The 21,551-nt window shown below is 34.1% G+C and overlaps 1 protein-coding gene across 1 annotated transcript in view; it reads left to right on the plus strand.

The window, feature by feature from the left end:
• The window catches only part of LOC111044615 (neurogenic locus Notch protein), a gene marked incomplete in the record, with an annotated part of 280,748 nt that overhangs the window by 703 nt on the left and 258,494 nt on the right, over positions 1-21,551 (plus strand).

Consider the following 21,551-nt stretch of genomic DNA (forward strand, 5'->3'; position numbering starts at 1 on the left):
TTACTCACTTATTTTCAGAAGAGTTTCAAAATCGTAATTCAGTAATCTTGTCTTTTATAAACAAAATCATCGTTTAAATCCTTAAATCCTTGAGCGGCAGATACCGTACTGATCCTATATGCTGCTGTTTTAATACATATTTCGTCCTTTTATTACGGTTTTAAGTTCGTTTTACTCATTTTCTACTTGATAATACATGAATATATGCTTTTTTTAATAGAAAACATCGATCAACATCTAAAACAAGCTTCAGAAACTGATTACTGTATCCATGTTTGAGACTTATCGTAATGTATGTTCTGTTTTAATTTTAGTTTTATTACCGTTCACATTTTTTACGCTTACTTTACATACTTTTGCCTCAAAACAAGAGGAATTCAAGGTACTAATTAAATAAGGAAATACAATAAAATTGAAATCTATCTTTCGGCATATTTATCTAGATCAGTGGTTTCCAAAAAGTGGTCCGCAAAAGCTCTGGAAGTGGTCCGCGAGGAGCCCGAGGGAAGAAAAATTGATGTTTTAAGCGTTGTTAGTGTTATTTGAATAAAATTTACTATATTAAAGTATAATCAATTTCCCTGCGAAAATGTTATACCAAACTCATTGGAAGCTCAAAATATGTATATATTCCAATCGGTAAAAGAAGTGATAATTTCCAAATTTCCAATGCAATAAGATAGGACTATAGAGTTTGTTTTCAATCTTATTTTCTAAGGATTTCGTTGGAATTCAATAAGTTCCGATGCAACAGTAGATAGCAAGAGTTCTATTGATTCAGGTTTCGATTTGGCCCTCTATAGAAATAGAAACCTAATTATTCAATCATAAACAGCCAACTTGATGTTTGAAATGCCTGAAACTGGTTGAAAATACCACTAATATATTGTAATAAAGTATTCTCTTATAGGTCTAAATTTGAATTTTCTAATTGCAAAAGGGTCCTATGTAGTTATTTCTATATTAATTTGACCGGTAATATGATTTCTTGTACTTTCTTGGTTCAGCAAATTTTGAACGAACTATCCTAATTTACGTACCGTACGGTATTTTCATTCATGTCGTCAACCTTGTTTTAATGTTAACTGTACCTATTGAGTAGAGAGCTCTTTCAAAAAATATTAGACAGGATTTTGTTTACTGTAGCCTATTAAAAATTGATTACAGGCCATTTTATTCTGCAAATATAAGGTATCAAAATAGAATAATTGATTAACTTATCTAATCTTTTCTTACTCCCTATTTTTGTCAAAAGTGTAATCAGATAAACCAGTTTATCAATGATGATAGTACAAAACTTTTTCAATAACCGGTAATCTTCCTACACGTACCTACCCTAAAATTATTTTGCTGTAAAAAAATATTATTTATTTAGTCTTTTCATTCACCTCATCTAAATATATATTAATTAAACTTTTAAATAAATAAATAACCTGTATAAATCAATTCGAAAACTTTGAAATGCCTTTTCAGTATTGAATTAGTTTCTATTTAAACGAATTATTGACTCAGTTACATCTAATTTATTTTCGAAGCAATTAGCGAAGTTTATCAATTTTTCTTCGTAATGAATTCCTGGAATTTGTATTCATTTCATTTATTGACAATCACCAATTATTGTATTATATACAATAATATTTTTGCGACGGTAGGCAACGTATATTTTGCACTGCGTTTGGATGGGTGTACATTTCATTACGTGAAATTCTCTACTCCCACGTTTTTAACAAGGAAAAGAAAATCATAAACGGAGAAGAAAATAGACGATACTCATATCACATTCCACCAGCAAATCTGACTACACCACAAATTTCAAAATTCTTCCTTCATTTCGCATATCAGACGAAATATTATATCACTCCAAAGATGCGAATTTCGTACAACGAAACAATCCAAATTCAGATTCAAGTTTCAGAATTTTCGGCGACATTTTTCCATTTTAAGAACGGATTTTCCGGAATGCAATTCATCAAAATTAAGACAATAATGTCATTTGATACTATTAACTAAGATATTCTATTTTTTCCCAATAATTTGAACAGTTCTTGTGCATTTTTCGAGTCTTAGTAAAGAAAGTAAAAGGGATGACAATTAAATTTTGAATAGTAGCGCTCATCGAATTTCCATCTAGATTTTTACCCTGTTGTCAATATTTGTAATATTTAATTAGTTGTCAATAATTTGTAATATGTACATAACAATGTTCAATTGTATAGTTGTGATTCATAATGACTGTACTGTATTGAACAAATAAAAATTATTATTATTATTATTATTATTATTATTATTACAGAAGTCTTCGGTGTGATTTACAGGATTTAATTTGGATTTTCGTTTAATAATAATTATCGATTCATTAGCATTTGAAAGTAAAAGGTGTTTAGTGTCAATCTATGATTCAGGGGTTTTGAAGCTTACTAATATTATGAAGCCAAACCAAACCAATCTATTATAATAAAGGAATGAATCGGCTTATTCACGTACAGGATAGAAAAATTATGTCTGACGCATCATCACGTCTGAACTACTCAACTGATTAACTTGAAATTGTGCATATAGATTCTTATTTTACCAAGGATGGTTATAGGCCTATTTTAAATTCTTCAAGATTACAGTAGATCAAGTTTTTAGTTTGTCAAGTTTTGAATTAGACCCTTGCGAAGCACGGGTTACCTGCTAGTACATAATATTATTCTCTTCTATTTAAAGATGAACTTCCCAAAAACAATCCAGTTGAAAATCTACCACTCAACGTTTCTCTTTTCTCAAACACCACCCCTTTAGAATAGAACAATTTCAAAGCGAGGTAACCTCCCATTGAAACATGTAAAATTCATAAACCAAGTTCGTCTCGCGTCTGTGAAAAGTCTGTGAAGGGTCTGCCCTTTTCGCGCTCGAAATTGGTGTGAGAGGCTCAGGTAGAAAGTGACCAGTTCTTGTCGACTGTTTCAACCCTCAACCCTCCATTTCAAGGTTGTTCTATTGAAAGGGTCCGCCATTTTATTATTTACAGTTTACTGAACTCTATTCTTATCTGGGACCTCTTTAATAGGCTTGCTATATACATCTATACTATAATAAAGGAATGAACTGGCAACTTATAGACGTACAGAATAGGAAAATTATGTTTGACGCATCATCACGTTTGAACTACTCAACTGATTAACTTGAAATTTTGTATATAGATTCTTGATTAACCGAGGTCTATTTTAAACTCTTCAAGATTTCATTCAGTCAAGTTTTCAGTTTGGCAAGTTTTAAAATAGACCCTTGCGGAGCACGGGTTACCTGCTAGCTATTATTAAATCAATCTGGGATTGGTTACTAAAAATTACAGTGAAGATTTGATTGAGGAGTTTCATTTCATCTCGAAAGAGTCTATTGAATTTAGAAAGTTTCTCTTCTCATCAATTATTGATTTTGATTTATTAGAGCAGCAAGATTTAGGAATAATCAAGTTCAAAGACTATGATTGATTGATTGATTGATTGATTGATTGATTGAGTACTTTATTTATGTAGATTACAATATATACTGGCTTATACACTTATACACAATAGCTTACAATACAGCAAAATTATAGATGAATTTACATAATATAGACTAAGAAAATAATTATTGAACTGTATATGATATGAAAAAGCAGTTTGTAATATAATAACTATAGATAATAATCATATTGTTATGCATCTACATAAATTGGCGGAGCTTTGGACATATCAATGTCCATTCTTCGGAAAGAATATTAAAAATATCCTCCCCACTAACTCTCTACCAAAATGATCGAAGATTGATAAATGATTCAATATTCTTTGAAAATATTCAATTGTTTATCTTGGCCCACCTAAATTATGACCAACTGTGGAGATATTAATGCCTATTTTTCTGATAATTTTTTTCATATATTTCGTTCTTAAAGTCCTGTTTATTTTATGACATAAGCCTGCTTCATCAACATTAATTCAGTCACAAGATAGGGACCTCTCATCTTATCACTCATCGAATGCAAATTAAACTAAACAAAATTTCAAAGATTATTGACAAATTTGCTCTATTTTTATTTTGCTTAGGAAAATCAGTATTTGCAGCTAGCGAAAGCATTCTCTCGACATTTATGACGATTAAGTATTATTTATTTATATTATTTTATTATTTTTGCTGAGAATGATACCTATTTAAAGTCCCACAAAGTCCACTATTGTTAGTAGTAACCTATTTGCTTCTAAGTCAATCAGTTGAGTAGTTGATGATGCGTCATCCGTGTATTTCCCATCCCGTATGTGTATAAGACGATTCTTTCCTTCATCATATTATAGACTAGCAGGTGACCCGTGCTTCGCAAGAGTCTATTTAAAAACTTGACCTACTGAATTCTTCAAGAATTTAAAGTAGGCTTATAACCATCCCTGGTTAAATTAATAATCTATATGCAAAATTTCAAGTTAATCAGTTGAGTAGTTGAGACGTGATGATGCGTCATTCGTGTATTTCCCATCCCGTACGAGCATAAGCCAATTCTTTTCTTTATTATACTAGTAGTTCTGTGAACAGTAGACCTCACGCAGTATTCTCATCCACAAGCACCTGATTGAAACTATAGGAAATAGTTACCTTATGGAAATACAGCAATAGACTGGCTTCTCCACATATCTGAGTAATCACTTGTCATCTGATTTATGAAGAATAATTCTATAGTCTGATTTTTACTCTAATATTGGCGTATGAAGGAGGCTCATTTTTCCTTTTATATTATCCTTGAAATGCAAAATTTCCAAAAACCTTGTATTTACGTCGATGCGCAATTAAAAAGGAACACACCGGTCAAATTCCATGAAAATCTATTACCGCGTTTTGCCGTAAATGCGAAACATTTGAACATTAAGAGAAGGTTAGACAAGGTTGTTGTATATCGCCGACTATATTTAATATTTATGTTGACGACATGTTACGAACATGGAAAACTTTAGTGGACTCAGGTTTACAGCTCTCAACCCATAGTTTTGTAAATTCAATTATGTATGCAGACGACTTAGTAATAATTCAGAAAAATGAAGATTCCTTACAAAAATCAGTTTTCATGTTGGACAGAGTTGCTGAAAATTACAATTTGAGAATATCAGTTATAAATACCAAATCAATGGCATTCAAAGGGAAATATCCAATTAGAACCAAAATAGAATTGAACGGAAAATTAATAGAACAAGTGAAAAATGTCAACTATCTTGGTAATGATGTAACATATGATACATATATTGATGTATACAATCAAATTTCAAAGTTTCAGAAAATATGTGGCACTATACATAGAAACCTCAAAAATAAATCAAGACAAGAAACCAGAATAAAGTTCTATAATACCATTGCAGTTCCGACTCTCCTATATGGAAGTGAGAATTGGATTCACACACGTAGAATGAACAGTCGAATTCAAGCTCAGACCTCACTTCGCTCGGTCAATTAGAGATTAGTACTCTGATCAAGTAATGCATGTGATGAGTAATCCCTGCTGCGGTCAATTTCTTGGAACACTTATATTTCATCATTTTATTCGATCCTTTTAAGAAGCACGAATTCTCAAGGTGGATCGAGTTTATATTCTTTCTGGTACCAACATACCTTAGGTAGAACAATAATGGTAACAATATCCCGATCAGATTATTCATATGAAACTAGAAATTGTGATTAATATGGCCGGTTACTGTTATTATTTCAGCCGAGTAATGATTGCTCGGCTCGAAATGTCCAGTATGTCTGGCGGGTATCGAAGCCAGGACCAAATGGAACCGTGAGAACCGACCACAGTAATCACTGGCCACGTTCCTCTACACACAGGAAGCTCCTACTTGTGTCTGCGGATAGGAAGCTCGTGGTGATACTGAGGACGATTAAGTGGTCAGGTTGATACAGTATACATTTAAGTTGGAAAGGACAAGATTCTATTCAAGTTTGATGAGAGATTGAGGCCCGGTTGCTCAAAAGCCGGATAAATTTTAACCATGATTAATTTCACGAGAACCAATAAGAGAAGGCCTTTTTAATAAGACGGCTTCTCTGATTGGTTCTCGTGGAACCACGATTAAAATTTAACCGGCTTTTGTGCAACCGGCACTTAGTGTTTAATAATGAACGTTTTAGAGAGGAAAAGAGGAAGTTTAATAATGAAGAGGAGTGTTTAATAATGAACGTTTTAGAGAGGAAAAGAGGAAGAATGATATACAAGAAAGGATGGACGATGAAAGATGGCAAAGAGCAAAGAAAGAGAAGGGAATATGAAGAAAAAGAGAAGATGAAATAATGGGATAAAAAAGGACTCAAGAAGAAGAACACTAGCTTCAAATGGAAGGCAAATGATTGAAGAGAAGGAAATGAAATAAGTATAATAGTCGAGTAGAAGAAGAAGAAGGACGAGGAGAAGAAGCAAAAGAGAAGAGACAGGGAAAAGAGAAGCAAGTAGAAGAAAGAGGAGATGGAGAAGGATTGCATGTTAATAAAAGTAGATGATACAGAATAAAGCCAAAATAGAAAATAGAGAATTGATCTAGGGGAGAGAAAAAGGAGAATAGCACGATAATCAAAAGGAGAAGGAGGAGGAGAGGATGAAGAAGAAGAACTAAGATGATGATAGAATGAATCCAAAGCTAGCCTAGACATAGAGAAAATAGAGAATTAATCAGGAGAAAAAATGGAAGGACAGGATGAAAAGGATGAAGGAGAAGAAGTAGTAGAAAGAGGAGAAGAGCAAGAAGAATTATGAGGAGAACACGAATAAGAGGAAGAAGAAGGAGAAGAAGAAGACTAAGATGATGATAGAATGAATCCAAAGCTAGCCTAGACATAGATAATTAATCAGGAGAAGAAATGGAAGTACAGGATGATGAACAAGAGGTGGAAGAATCGAAGAAGAAGATGATGATGATGAAGGGAAAGGTACAGAAGAAGAAGGAGAAAAAGCAGAAAGTATATTTCTGACCGCCAATCTGATAGGATGCAGAGAGAGTGAGAGCGTGACTCAAGCCCTTGAGGGCTGAAATATCTGAAATACTGCTGTATTGAGCCAGAGCCAACCATACACTTTTCATTGCAGTAAAGGTAATAAAGTCGTGCATATAGCAAAATATACATCATTTTGCAGCTCAGCATACCATTTACACCCTTAGGCCACCCTAGCCTCTTTCTATATCTGTATTTCTAACGCTTAATCTATGCTACGTAAGCTTACGATATATCTATATTATATCCTAGCCTCAATCTATATCATACTCTCAATCTGTACTACATAGGCTTAAGGTATATCTATGTTTGAAACGTCTCATCTATACTACACCAGCTGAAATATATCTATATAATAGTAACACTGATATTAATATATCTATTGTAATATGCTACATCTATATTTGAAAAGTTCAAATACAGACTACACCAACTTAAATATATCTATATTACAGATACACTGTTGGTATTATTTGTGATAATCTATAGGTACTAGCCGTCAGGCTCGCTTCGCTCGCCATATCCGTCTAGCCAGGGGGCTCGACTGGATCGTCCAAGAATAAGATCAGAAGGCTCGCTTTGCTCGCCTGCATTTTTCATTTGGGCATTGTTATCATATGTTAGGACAATCCAGTCAGGGGTCCAGACTAAACGGCTGGCTAAACGGATATGGCGAGCGAAGCGAGCCTGACTGCTAGCAATATAATATTCCCAGGATTGAAGTAGCAGTGCCCAATCAATTTTTCCGCGATAAATGCATTTAAATCTTCAACTTGGTGCCAACCTAACAAAGTCAACTCAACTTAATGCCAACCTGACAAAATTATTAATTTAGTTGCCAGTTAACAACTGTTTCGAAGAGGTACTCTATCTAGATTATAGTTCTATAGTAACATATGATATGGAAATTTCAATTATAAATTAAGTGATTGGGAGAAGAAGAATATACATGCTAAAAGACGAACTTTAAACCCTTAAAAACAACCCTTAGAGTTAAAATATTGCCAAAAGATTTCTTAGTGCGCCTCTAAAGGGCCAACTGAACATACCTACCAAATTTGAACGTTTTTGGTCCGGTAGATTTTTATTTATGCGAGTGAGTCAGTCAGTCAGTCAGTCAGTGCCATTTCGCTTTTATATATATATATATATATATATATATAGATATAGATATAGATACAAAGGTGTAATAACGAACAGCAAAAATGCCCCCTGGAGGATAAACGTGGAACTAAATAGCTAAAAAGTATTGCAATAGAATATCAACTGATCATTCAGGAAAAGACTGTGGTGAGAATAGTATTATATCCTGGAGTTATAAAGTTTCACCCTGTATATCACTTGAATCACTGTCTATTAATATATACTGTAGAACTGTATAGGTGTAGTACTTTATGTGTATAATACAACTGCATGTATATAGGTACGTACCAAACGTTTTTATAGAGAAGAGAGGTAACCTGATGACGTAATATGGGGAAAATCAACCCTGGAGTCATAGTTTTGTAGAACTGCAAATCCCAGCCACATGTAATGCTGAACGTATTAGTAGTTGAAAATGTTTAAGAAAGAAGAAAACAGGATTTTTAGTGACTTCTTGGATTGAGTTGGATGATGAAATTAAGGCTTGAAAAATTAATTTCAAGTCATAGTGATTGTATTGAAACAAATTCCAGAGACATGTTTGCAGGATAATAATAGGTTTGAAGAATACGTTTTGAAAATTTGAAGACGATTGATCAATTCTCTCTAAAGTTCTTGTAGAACATATAAACAGACGGACTACTACCTTGACCTTCAATAAATCAAAAGTGAGAACTCCCTGACACGGGTCGATGTCAAACGAGGCAAACGACAGAAGAGTCCTGCGACAGTCGAGACCAACGACAGTAGAGGACTCCTGAAAAAGAGGCCTCAAATGTCGCCTGCGTTAGGCGACAGTTGAGGCTTCTCTAATTTTCGTACAGCCCCGACAGTCGAGACCTGCGACCGTAGAGGACTCTAGAAAAGAGGCCTCAAATGTCGCCTGCTTTAGGCGACAGATGAGGCCTCTCTAATTTTCGTACAGCCCCGACAGTCGAGACCTGCGACCGTAGAGGACTCCTAAAAAAGAGTCCTCAAATGTCGCCTGCGTTAGGCGACAGTAGAGGACTCTTCAATTTTCGTACACTCCCGACAGTCGAGGCCTACGACCGTAGAGGACTGGAAAACAGTCCTCAACTGTCGCAGGCATCGACTGTCGTCGGTCTCGACTGTCGCGCCCCCCTGACACTCGTTCAATTACCTTCATACTTTATGTTTCAATGTGTTGAATTGAATGATGTGGGTAACCTACTAGGAAAATGAGCTCCTCAAAATCACACTAATCACTAATGCCCTTTATTCATTATAATAGATATCTGTGATAGTTGCCGAAAATTCCTCAGAAATAAATGTGGAGATTTTATACGTAGATAGAGTGAAAGGTAGCTGAAGAAGAGAGGAATAATATGAGGAGACTTGCTGATAATGAAACAGTATGGAGAAACATCAAGAAACAACAAGAATGAAGACGGAGATAAGACGAATAAAGACAAGAAACAAGAGATAACGGAACAACAAGAATGATGAACTTAGTCAGGGGAGAACAATAACCAATTAATTTATGACCTACGATGTCTCATTAAGGAAAACGTTTGCAGTTTCTCAATGAATCAGAATACAAATTGTCTACGAGGTCAATATTTTAATATACAGCCTGATTGGTACCAACAGGGTGTGGCTTTAGCTAAATATCTGAGTCATATTATCTGGATTTCTTACGAATTTTGACAAGCATTGTTGAATCAGATACTTCTATTGGGATAAGACCAGGCAAATTATATTAGCTATAGGAAGCTCTGGTGTTATTTATCATTCTTTATTGAAATTTGTATTTTTATAAATATATCGACATCAGGTATATAACAAAATCACAAAACAATTACCTATATCCTATACTATTGAACGAGCAACTTCTGTTTGTATGTTTAGATGTTTATATGTTTGTATTTCACCGGATCTCCAAAACTGCTATAACGATTCTCATGAAATTCAGAACATATTAGGTTTATAATATAAAGATTCGATTGCAAAAGGTCTCATCCCTGGGAAAACTCGCTGAAGGACATTAAAAGGATAATTATTATTCATCCTTGGAAAAACATCCTTGGATAATAATTATTTCGTCGTCTGTTGGTGATGGAAGTGAGTTAGCGAGTTCATGTGTGTGGAACTGTGTCAAAATTATGACTCAGCTGTTGAACTTTTGTAATCATTCAATCAGGTACTTAGTGCCGGTTGCAAAAAAAGCCGGGTTATTCTCAATCCTGATTAATTCCAGTAGATCCATCTTTTTGAAATGGTCTTCTCTGATTTGGTTCACGTGAAGTTAATCAGGATTAAAATTTAACCGGCTTTTGTGCTACTGGGCCTTTGTGAGGGAAATTTTTGCATTCCTCTGGGAATTAATCTCAATTTACTGTTATTAGATAGAACATTTCTGTATTAATGTTATGAATGTTATTATAATTTCTTCTTTCGTAATGAATTTTTTATGCTTTTGTACTCCAGAGCGAAGCTCGGTCCCCGATTTTGATATTTATACTAAAGTTATTGAATAAAACTACAATTTTCCTTTCGAATAGAATAAAATATGTGTACTATTAGAATAACTTTCAAATAATTTAATCACTTATTTCCGATATTCCCAGAATCCATCTTTTAATCACCTGTCACCTGTCAAAAGATTGATAGCTAACCTTTCTCAGACACTAGATGAGTATTTAACAAATAATAAGGAAACTGTAGCAAATATATATATATATTAAGGAAAACCTAGACATCTGGAAAATATAATCAAATCCCACAAACATATATATCCACCTCATTAGCCAAACTCAAACGAATTTCCCAAAACCGTTAGACAGTATCTCTCTTTCTAACTGAACAAGGAAAGTAATGTCTTCCATTTCATTAGACACACTAGATTCACTCTGTCTGTCACCATTGGTTTGATGGGAAACTATACTGTTATTCATAGGTAGTAACTGACAGTCTGAAGTGCATTTTGCTGTAGAATGGATTTCTTGAAAGGTATTGTTAATTAGGAGGCAAACTATTAATATAACACATCCTTTCAATATTGCTCAACTTATATGATTCTAAATACTGGTTTAGTTAGGACTAAAGCCCAGGGGCGGAAGAATACAATAGTAATTTGTAATAGTGTGTAGAAACTGACAATGGATCTATAATTATAGAAGAGAAATCAAACCTGAGTTTGAAAGTTGATGTTTATACGATCACCTAAATACTGGAACCACTATAGTGAGGTCTACGTTATAATGGCAGTGGAGAAAGATAGGAGAACAACGTTGCCGAACTCAAACGCCTTCTATAGACGGTAGCTGATACAGGTTTAATGATGTAATATTAACTGTTAATTCTCGTTTAGAATAATCAATGATATTTTTCAATAATTTCTTGATGAATTTTTTAATGATTAAGATGAAATATTTTGTTCATTATTAATTCTAATACAGGTTACAAGAATGAACAGTTGATATTACATCAGATATACCAGTATCAGCTATCCTCTATATGAGGCAATGGCAAGGCAGAGAATCGGCAACACTTCTCCTATCTTCCTCCACTGTCATTATAACAAGGACCTCATTATAGATGTGTTGTACAGCTTGGGTAATGTATGCTTTAGACAGAAGCTTTAGTTAAAACTGTGTCAAGAAATATAAATATATCTTAGGGTCATGAAAATTTTGTGAAGTGAACAACTACAAGACTTTTGGAATATTTAGTTTGTTTTTTGGTCGTGCAAAACTATTCATATTTCTTTATGTGAATATTTCATATTTTTGTGATAATAATATATCTTCTATATTTGGTCTTGAAGCATCTAAATTTGAAAATCTACGTTCTGAAAATAATTGAGGACTGAAAATTTTGTGAAGTGAACAACTACAAGACTTAACCTATTTCGAACTATGTGTGTAACCTTATATAAATTTGGGAGAGGAATAGCACAAGGTTACCTTATTTTTTTCTCTCCCTATCATTTTGATAATGTACTTATGTTATGAATGAATAAAGAATAAATAAAAGAATGAAGATATGAATTCCTGATCCTGGAAGTCAGAATCAAAGACAATTCAACTGAAAAATACAATATAACTGGAAATATGTCAAAAAATTACCAATTTCAGCAAACTAGTCAGTAGAAAATTACTATCCAAATCAATAAAACCAACAAACTTCCTCTCCAATAATACAATCTTTTGTGTGCCTTACGATTAAAATACAATATAACTGGAAATATGTCAAAAAATTACCAATTTCAGCAAACTAGTCAGTAGAAAATTACTATCCAAATCAATAAAACCAACAAATTTCCTCTCCAATAATACTATCTTTTGAGTGCCTTACGATTACAATAGCGCTAATTACTTATGTAACTGTAATGCCAATAAAAATACAATTTACAAGCCATTTCAACGTTGTAAATAACGGATTTTATAGTGGAGATCTCAACTAGCACAGCTAATAACTTGTGTGATTACTTTCGACCACAAAATTAGTCATAAATTAAGATTGTACGGTTCATTTGAAACCGCAGAACTGAGAGACTATCTCCATCTCCCACTGTAGGCTGTTTCCTCTATTGAGAAATCCAATTCTATGTTTTGGTTTTCTATCAGAAAGCAATCAGAATTCAATCCTTGTGAAGCCTATCTCAAGGTATCTTATACAGGATTGTACCCTATTTAGTATCTACTATAGCTTATGAAGTGTACATGCAAGATAAATTGTCGTAATCTATTTCGGAGTAAAAGATGGGATTTATATGTACAGGTGTACCGGAAAGTTTGCAATATTATCATTCATTTCTTTGGCAAAAGTTTTTAGAGAGAGGAAGAAGGAGAAGTTGACAAGAGAAGGAGGAGAAGAACAAGACAGGAGTGGTAGGAGTACAAGAAGAAGACGATAGGTGAAGGATAAGAAGTAAAAGAAGACAGGAGAAGGAGAAGAAGAAGAGGCCCGAGAAGAAGAAGATGACAAGAGAAGGAGGAGGGAAAGAAGACAGGAGTAGGAGGAGAATAAGAAGACGATAGGTGAAGGAGAAGAAATAGAAGACTGGCGTAGGAAGAGTTGAAGAAGAAAAAGTAGAAGATGACAAGAGATGAAGAAGAAGAAGAGGCAGGAGAAGAAGATGACAAGATAAGGAGGAGGAGGAGAAGGCGGGAGTAGGAGGACAACAAGAAAATAACACAGCAGAAGGAAGGAGAAGAAATAGAAGACAGACGTGGGAGGAGGAGGAAAAAAAGAAGAGAAATACAGGAAAAGAAGAAGTACAATATGACAAGAGAAGAAGATGACTAGAGAAGGAGAAGAAGAAGGTGAAGAGGCAGGATAAGCAGATGACAACATAAGGAGGAGGAGAAGAAGACAGGTGTAGGAGGAGAACGAGAAAATGACAAAAGGAGAAGGAGAAGAAATAGAAGACGGGCGTAGGAGGAGAAGGAGAAGATGATGAAGAATACATGAAAAGAAGAAATACAATATGACAAGAAGAAGATGACTAGAGAAGGAGAAGAAGAAGAAGATGAAGAGACAGGAGAAGGAGAAGAAGATGACAAGATAAGGATGAGGAGGAGAAGACAGGTGTAGGAGGAGAACGAGAAAATGACAAAAGGAGAAGGAGAAGAAATAGAAGACGGGCGTAGGAGGAGAAGGAGAAGATGATGAAGAATACATGAAAAGAAGAAATACAATATGACAAGAGAAGAAGATGACTAGAGAAGGAGGAGGAGGAGAAGAAGACAGGTGTAGGAGGAGAACGAGAAAATGACAAAAGGAGAAGGAGAAGAAATAGAAGACGGGCGTAGGAGGAGGAGGAGGAGGAGGAGGAGAAGAAGATGATGAAGAATACATGAAAAGAAGAAGTACAATATGACAAGAGAAGAAGATGACTAGAGAAGGAGAAAAAAAGAAGATGAAGAGACAGGAGAAGGAGAAGAAGATGACAAGAGAAGGAGGAGGAGGAGGAGAAGAAGAAGAAGAAGAAGAAGAAGAAGAAAGAAGAAGAGAAGAAGAAGAAGAAGAAGATGACAAGAGGAGAAGAAGAAGAAGAAGAAGAAGAAGAAGAAGAAGAAGAAGAAGAAGAAGAAGAAGAAGAAGATGAAGAAGAAGAAGAAGAAGAAGATGACAAGAGGAGGAGAAGAAGAAGAAGAAGAAGAAGAAGAAGATGACAAGAGGAGGAGAAGAAGAAGAAGAAGAAGAAAAAGAAGAAGAAGATTATGATGATGACAAGAGAAGGAGAAGAAGAAGAAGAAGAAGAAGAAGACAGGAGCAGGAGGAGAACAAGAAGGAGACGCCACTAGAATTACATCAAATCGATGTGTGAGAAAATATCGAACTTGAAATAGAATTACATCAAATCGATTGCAATAAATCGATATGTGAGAAAATATCGAACTTGAAATGGAACATTTTAATTTCAAATGCATTACAGTAATTTGATAAAACATTGTTTTCCAAGGTCGTGAACCACTTTAGCCTCTAGACATGTGTTTGGATAGAAAATTAGCCACAAAATTAGACACCGAATACACCTATTGATATTGTAATTGCATACAGGAAATACCTCTCAAATCTGATGACTAAGAACGGAATTTTCTAGACATTTCGCGCAACCAGTTTGAGAACAAAATCGCCACTGCAATGTAACTAGTTTTACAGGAAAGTAGTCTATTAAAATCGTTATTATTTTAACTAGCAATAATGTTAATTATTAGTTTGCTTTTCGAATAAATCTGAAACTGTCGCCAAGGCAATTCGATTGTGAAGGCCATGAGAAAATATTCTATTCAATTTTTATTCAATAGTCTGGAATTATTGCTGTGTTGTGCACTGATTGGTGATAATTTTGTATTGAAATTGTTGTAATTGTCAACTGTGTCAACTGTAGGATAGCGGCTTGGTTTCCTTTGATTAGAATTTTAATTTGAAGTTAAAAGTTATAAAATTGTTTCTTTTGAATGACAACGTGTTCGTTAACATACTTGAAACAGGTTAAATGAAGGTTTATGACAAGTTAATACGTACATAAATCATTTATGATTACTTTGATACAAATTTAAATTCATGTATTTTATTTACTTGTACTTATGTATGTTATGCACTTGGTAATGTTATCAGATTTACCAGTTGAATGGAAAGAATTTTTTTGAAATTTGAAAAGTTTTTGAAATGAAAAGTTTTTTTCTCATAAAATATAGTGTGAAAAGCCCACTGATAATAATTAACATTTTTGCAAGTTTATATAATATAGATTCTAAATAACTACTCTCCGATAGAACTCTAGTGAGGCCCACGTTTTAATGGCAGTATTTGTGTAACATTGGTGTAGCTATCCTTGTCTATCATTCGACAAAGCAGATAGCGCTATCCTTCTCTAGACTTGCGACGTCGCTAGATCGTTTCTTAACAATGATGTAGAAATATGATAATTAATTAACAAAATATTCAATCTAAATCTTGGAAATTTATTACTTAATCATTGATAAATATAATATTTCCTTGGCGAATACAACAAAATTGAGTTTTTTAACAAGTATGAACATTAAGAGCCGGTTTCCGAGCTCGGGATTTGGCTAAGTTCTAGACTTTAAACAGCTGGAGTCAGAAAATTGGCTTTCCGAAACGGGGCCTAGTCGTAGTCATTGTCATTGTCACGCTTGAATTAAATTTCGAAAAAATAGAAAATTGAACACAAAATAAAATAAAGAGAAAATAGTATAAAGTTTCAGCTATTTTGAATTATTTAGGAATGTTTAATATCGTGAAGGAAAAACGTTTCCAATTATAGAAATGAGAAAATAAAAACTGTGACTGTCTTTGTCGTTTTGGAAAGTCAGTTTTCTGACTTCAGCTGTTGTTTAAAGTCTAGAACTTAGCTAAATCCCGAGCTCGGAAACCAGCCCTTAGTATTTCATCAGATATCCTCTACAGAAGGAACTGGCAAGGCAGAGAATCGGCAACGTTGTTCCTTCATCTTTCTCCACTGACATTATAACGTGAACCCCACTATAGTTGTTTATTCAAAACTGGGAAACACAATCAGAATTGTTGTCTTTTTTCGATTTACAAAAGGAATTCTTCCATAATCTTGAGCAAATATCTGGATGTAGGCCTAAACTTGGTGATAACAATCCTACATTACAGGAAAGTTAGAAAATAATTGTTCTATTTATAGCGTATGTGTTGCTGTCAATAAAATTGAACTGAATTGGGAAATAATTATGAAGATTAACCAAATTGATAAAATGGTAGATGGTAAACAGCTCTGGAATGCAAGATCAGATTGGACAGTAGGGTATTTTAAATGAATCACTGTGAATGCATTTTAGAAGTAAACAAAATTCTGAAGGCAAATCGATCATTGTTTAGTTAGTTCTGTTTTCTAAATTTTTGAGGATCTTTCCTCGTGACAATTTTTTATCGCAAAATGACTTTAAAGTTTTTGTATGAATAGATTTCTGATTTCATTTACTATTCCATAAGGAATACACAGCTTGTATTATTCTTTATATTGGGGTCTACGTTTTAATGGCAGTGGAGTAAGATGAGAGAACATCGTTGTCGATTCTCTGTCTTGCCATTGCCTTCTATAGAGGATAGCTCATACCAGTATATCTGATGTAATATTAACTGTTTATTCTTGTTTGAAATATTCAATTATTTTTTATTCGTTGAGACAAAATATTTTTCCAATGATTTGATAACACATTTTCATTATTGAGATTGAATATTTTGTTGTTTAATTAAAAATATCGGGACACCGAGCTTCGATCGTTACTTGTTTATTGATAAACAGAGCACAATTATTCAAAATTATTGGGGAAGGACAAACAGGCACAGCCCAAAACTGTTTCTTCCCCGAATTTTGATTTATACACTATAAATGGTCCAAAAAGTAGGTTATGTTTCATACACTTGAATTCAGGTCCAATTTTCAGTCAAAATATTTAAAAACAGAAAATTTCTAATTTAGATTGTTTACAAATCAAATTGAATAACAAAATAACACTCACTAATAACTTAAAACTGTAAAATAATGATTAACTTTGAATAATATTGTGATATACTCTAATTTAGAGTGATAAACCATGTAAACAAAACAGATTATTTTGATAGAGTCTATTAAAATTTCTGGATAATATTTCTCGCGAGATACGGTAAGCTGTTTGAATGATTACACAGCTGATCTCCCACACAGGCACACGCATCTTCTGTTATCGACAGACAACGAAATCTGTTCTTCCAAGGATGAATTATCTTTTTAATATCCTTCAGAGAGTTTTTCCAGGGATGAGACCTAGTGCAATCGAATCTTTATATTATAAGCCTACTATGTTCTGAATTTCGTGAGAATCGTTAGAGCCGTTTTCGAGATCCTGTTAAATACAAACCTATAAACAGAAATTGCTCGTTTAATAGTACCTATAGGATTTCCACATTGCTGAAAAACTGGCAACCTTGCGTAGTTAGAAAAGGATAGCACTATCTGCTTTGTCGAATGATAGGCAAGGATATCAACACCAATGTCAATGAAATACTGCCATTATAACAAGGAGCTCACTCTTTCTACATTGCCGAAAACCTGGCAACGTTGTGGAGTTAGAAAAGGATAGCACTATCTGTTTTGTCGAATGATAGACAAGGATAGCAACACCAGAATGTCAATCAAATACTGCCGTTATAACGTGGAGCTCAAAAAGGTTGTTGAATTTGCTTGATTTGATACTTTCTATTCCAAAACCCCAACACCAATCTCTATGCTAATTAATTAATGTTTCCAATATAACAAGCAAACTGGCTAACTATTATTACAGCTTTCAAAATTTATTCCATCGTTTATTTGTGTAACAAGCCACACGACTTAAGTCCGCGCGCGCTTAGAAGACTTCGCAAGTCCCCGTGCTTGTTTCCGTGATCGAGAACAGTTAGATTGTTATCTGCATGGTGCTAAGTCCGCGGGACTTAATCGACAATTACTAAGCCACGTCTCAGACTTACAATAGAAAGTCAGCCGATTGCTTGATTGTTCACTAGACTTCACTTCCCTGGGAATTCAATTGAAATTATGTCAGCAAGTCTATAGTGAGCTCCAAGGATAGTGTATAGCTATATTATATGTACTATATACTATTCCTGAGTGAGGTCCTAGTTATAATGGCAGTGGAGAAAGATAGGAGATCAACGTTGCCGATCCTCTGTCTTGTCAATGCCTTCTATAGACGGTAGCTGATACAGGTTTATTGATGTAATATTAACTGTGTTCATTCTCGTTTAAAATAATCAATTATATTTTATCAAGCAAGAAATTATATTTTACATAATTTCATAATTAAGATGGAATATTTTGTTAATTAATTAATAATTCTACATTGTTAAAACACGATCTGGCAACAGAGCAAAGCGAAAAAGAGATAGCGCTATCCACTTTGTTGAATGATAGACAATGATAGCAATGCCATTATAACGTGGACCTCAAGTGGATTTCAGTATTTACTCCAAATTTTTAGCATTCTGTGGATGCGAAGCATAAATGTTATAAGTTTGAAGTAAATTTCCATTGTGAGATGTTATCTGACAGTTAAAAGTGATGAGGAAGAATGTTCGACAGATTCAAAATGGCGGATGCAATAATCCAATGCACTTTCCCTTCTCAAGTTCCCACACTGCTTTCAATGGATGTAATCTCCACGTAACTGTAATAATTGTTAACTATTATGACAATAGCTGTAGTTTCTATTTTTTCTTGTTTCAATTGAGTCATTTGCGTGGCTGTTGTGTTGTTTTCTCAGGGAGCAGTTAATTTCATGTCAAATGATCAGTTGTCAGTTATTTAAATCTTGTGTTCAACTCATGGAGCAGTTGTTAGTTAATCTCATGTTAAATGATCAGTTGTCAGTTATTTAATTCTTGTGTTCAGGGATCAGTGGTTGATTAATGTTGTGTGTAAACATAGAGAAAATATAGCATAAGAAGATATCTCATGGTTCAGGGTGTTGGCTATCTCTCGCTTTGCTCTGTTGCCAAATCGTTCATGTTCCATATTTAACTGTTAACTCAAGCCGATAGTCCACGTAGTTATTTTTCGTGAAGATATGTGACGTTGGCAGTCTCTCATACTGTGCTGTTCTTACACTCACACCCGGGCAAAACAGTAATAATAGACAGTAGTCGACAGTAATCAGCTTGAAGTTTGGAACATAAACGACCTATACCATGAGATATCTTCTTATGGTTGAACATAAACGTGAACTAGAAACTGTTACAAGAAACATTACCTATCAATTGAAAGGTCTCTTTTGAAACAGGTTAGTTGAAATTCACCAGGCGAAAGTTTATGAATAGTAATAGCACTGAAATTTATTGTCTATCGCAAAAGATGTTATCTATTTTGCCGCAGGCAAAATCTAATGGCAATGGATGACTGTAGTTGTTTGTTTTATCCGACATTCTCATATCTAGATTTGATAGATAAGTTAGACCAAGGTTATCTACTAGTTACCTTCTAAATCACATGTACTAAAGTTGGAAAAAGAAATATTTCTGGCAAAGACAGAAAGAAACTTTCCCAAGACATTAACGGAATATGTATGAAGGGGATTAGCATCTAGATCTACATAGTTTTACAGACATTTGCAACTAGTTGTGAGATCAGCTAGCTTATAATGATGAAACATTCACCTATTTAACATCTATAGCGAGGTCCACGTTATAATGGCAGTGGAGAAAGATAGCAGAACAACGTTGCCGATACTCTGTCTTGTCAATGCCTTCTGTAGACGGTTGTAGATCTAGATGCTAATCCCTTCATACATATTCCGTTAATGTCTTGGGAAAGTTTGTTTCTGTCTTTGTCAGGAATATTCGTTAGTGCAGGTGATTGAGCAAGTATCCAGTAACCTTGGTCTAACAACGATTGAATCTAGATATGAAAATGTCGGATAGAACAAACAACTATCGTCATCCATTACCATTAGATTTTCCCTGAGGCTTTAGATAACCATCTTTTCGCGATAGACAATAAATTTCAGTGCTATTACTATTCATAAACTTTCGCCGGGTGAATTTCAACTAACCTGTTTTTGTTGAGACCTTTCAATCATTGGCGACGTTTCTCTTAAAGCTATAGTAACAAATACATGGATTTTTGGACGTAAGATTTTTTCCTTCCTTATAAATTCTATTAGTTTAAACAGATGATGTTTGTCAGGTTATGTGTGATCAAAAGAGACAATATTCTTAATTATTGAATGAAAAGACTAAGAAATTGTAAAAACCAAAACCAAAACCAAAACCAAATTGTAAAAACCGGTCTTTCTAAATATCAATAATCAGTGGTTTTTCGACAATTTCTTAGTCTTTTTCATTCAATATGAATAATTACCACAATATCAACTTCTCAACTACACAAAAAGATTCTCAATTATGTTGTATACTTCCTCGAATCGGATGAACCCTTCAACAATTTTGTGAAAATGTAGTCTAGTCATGATGATTTTGTTGATGTTGATACCATTCAATATTCTTCACAATAATTTTTAAACCAATCTTGCTCTTTGAAATATTTTTTTCTACAGTTACTTTGAAAAGTGGCCATTGCTGCACTGATACAGAACGCAAAGAATCACTTTTCCGCTCTAGTGCGGGAAAATTTTTCTGCACTCCAGATTTGCAACATGGCAACGCAAAATACTTAGTAGGTTATATGGAGCAACAGTGCAGCAAAATCAAAATGAAGTTGGTAACAGTGACTGCTGTGGCTGCTATAGTGAGCAGAGGTGCAACCAAGCACAACGTGCTAATATTACTATTATATATTATAACCAAGGACAACATTTTATTCAATTGACAATAAATTAAGGTTTTTATCAATAATAAAATTACACAGAAAAACATTTGATGCATTCCAGGCAATTTTACCCATAATTACCCACTTTTCATATTCAATGGTAACTGTAATAATTGTTAACTATTATGACAATAGCTGTAGTTTCTATTTTTTCTCGTTTCAATTGAGTCATTTGCGTGGCTGTTGTGTTGTTTTCTCAGGGAGCAGTTAATTTCATGTTAAATGATCAGTTGTCAGTTATTTAAATCTTGTGTTCAACTCATGGAGCAGTTGTTAGTTAATCTCATGTTAAATGATCAGTTGTCAGTTATTTAATTCTTGTGTTCAGGGATCAGTGGTTGATTAATGTTGTGTGTAAACATAGAGAAAATATAGCATAAGAAGATATCTCATGGTTCAGGGTGTTCATGTTCCATATTTAACTGTTAACTCAAGCCGATAGTCCACGTAGTTATTTTTCGTGAAGATATGTGACGTTGGCAGTCTCTCATACTGTGCTGTTCTTACACTCACACCCGGGCAAAACAGTAATAATAGACAGTAGTCGACAGTAATCAGCTTGAAGTTTGGAACATAAACGACCTATACCATGAGATATCTT

This window comes from Nilaparvata lugens, chromosome 7 (genome assembly GCF_014356525.2).
Source record: "Nilaparvata lugens isolate BPH chromosome 7, ASM1435652v1, whole genome shotgun sequence".
NCBI lineage: Eukaryota > Metazoa > Arthropoda > Insecta > Hemiptera > Delphacidae > Nilaparvata > Nilaparvata lugens.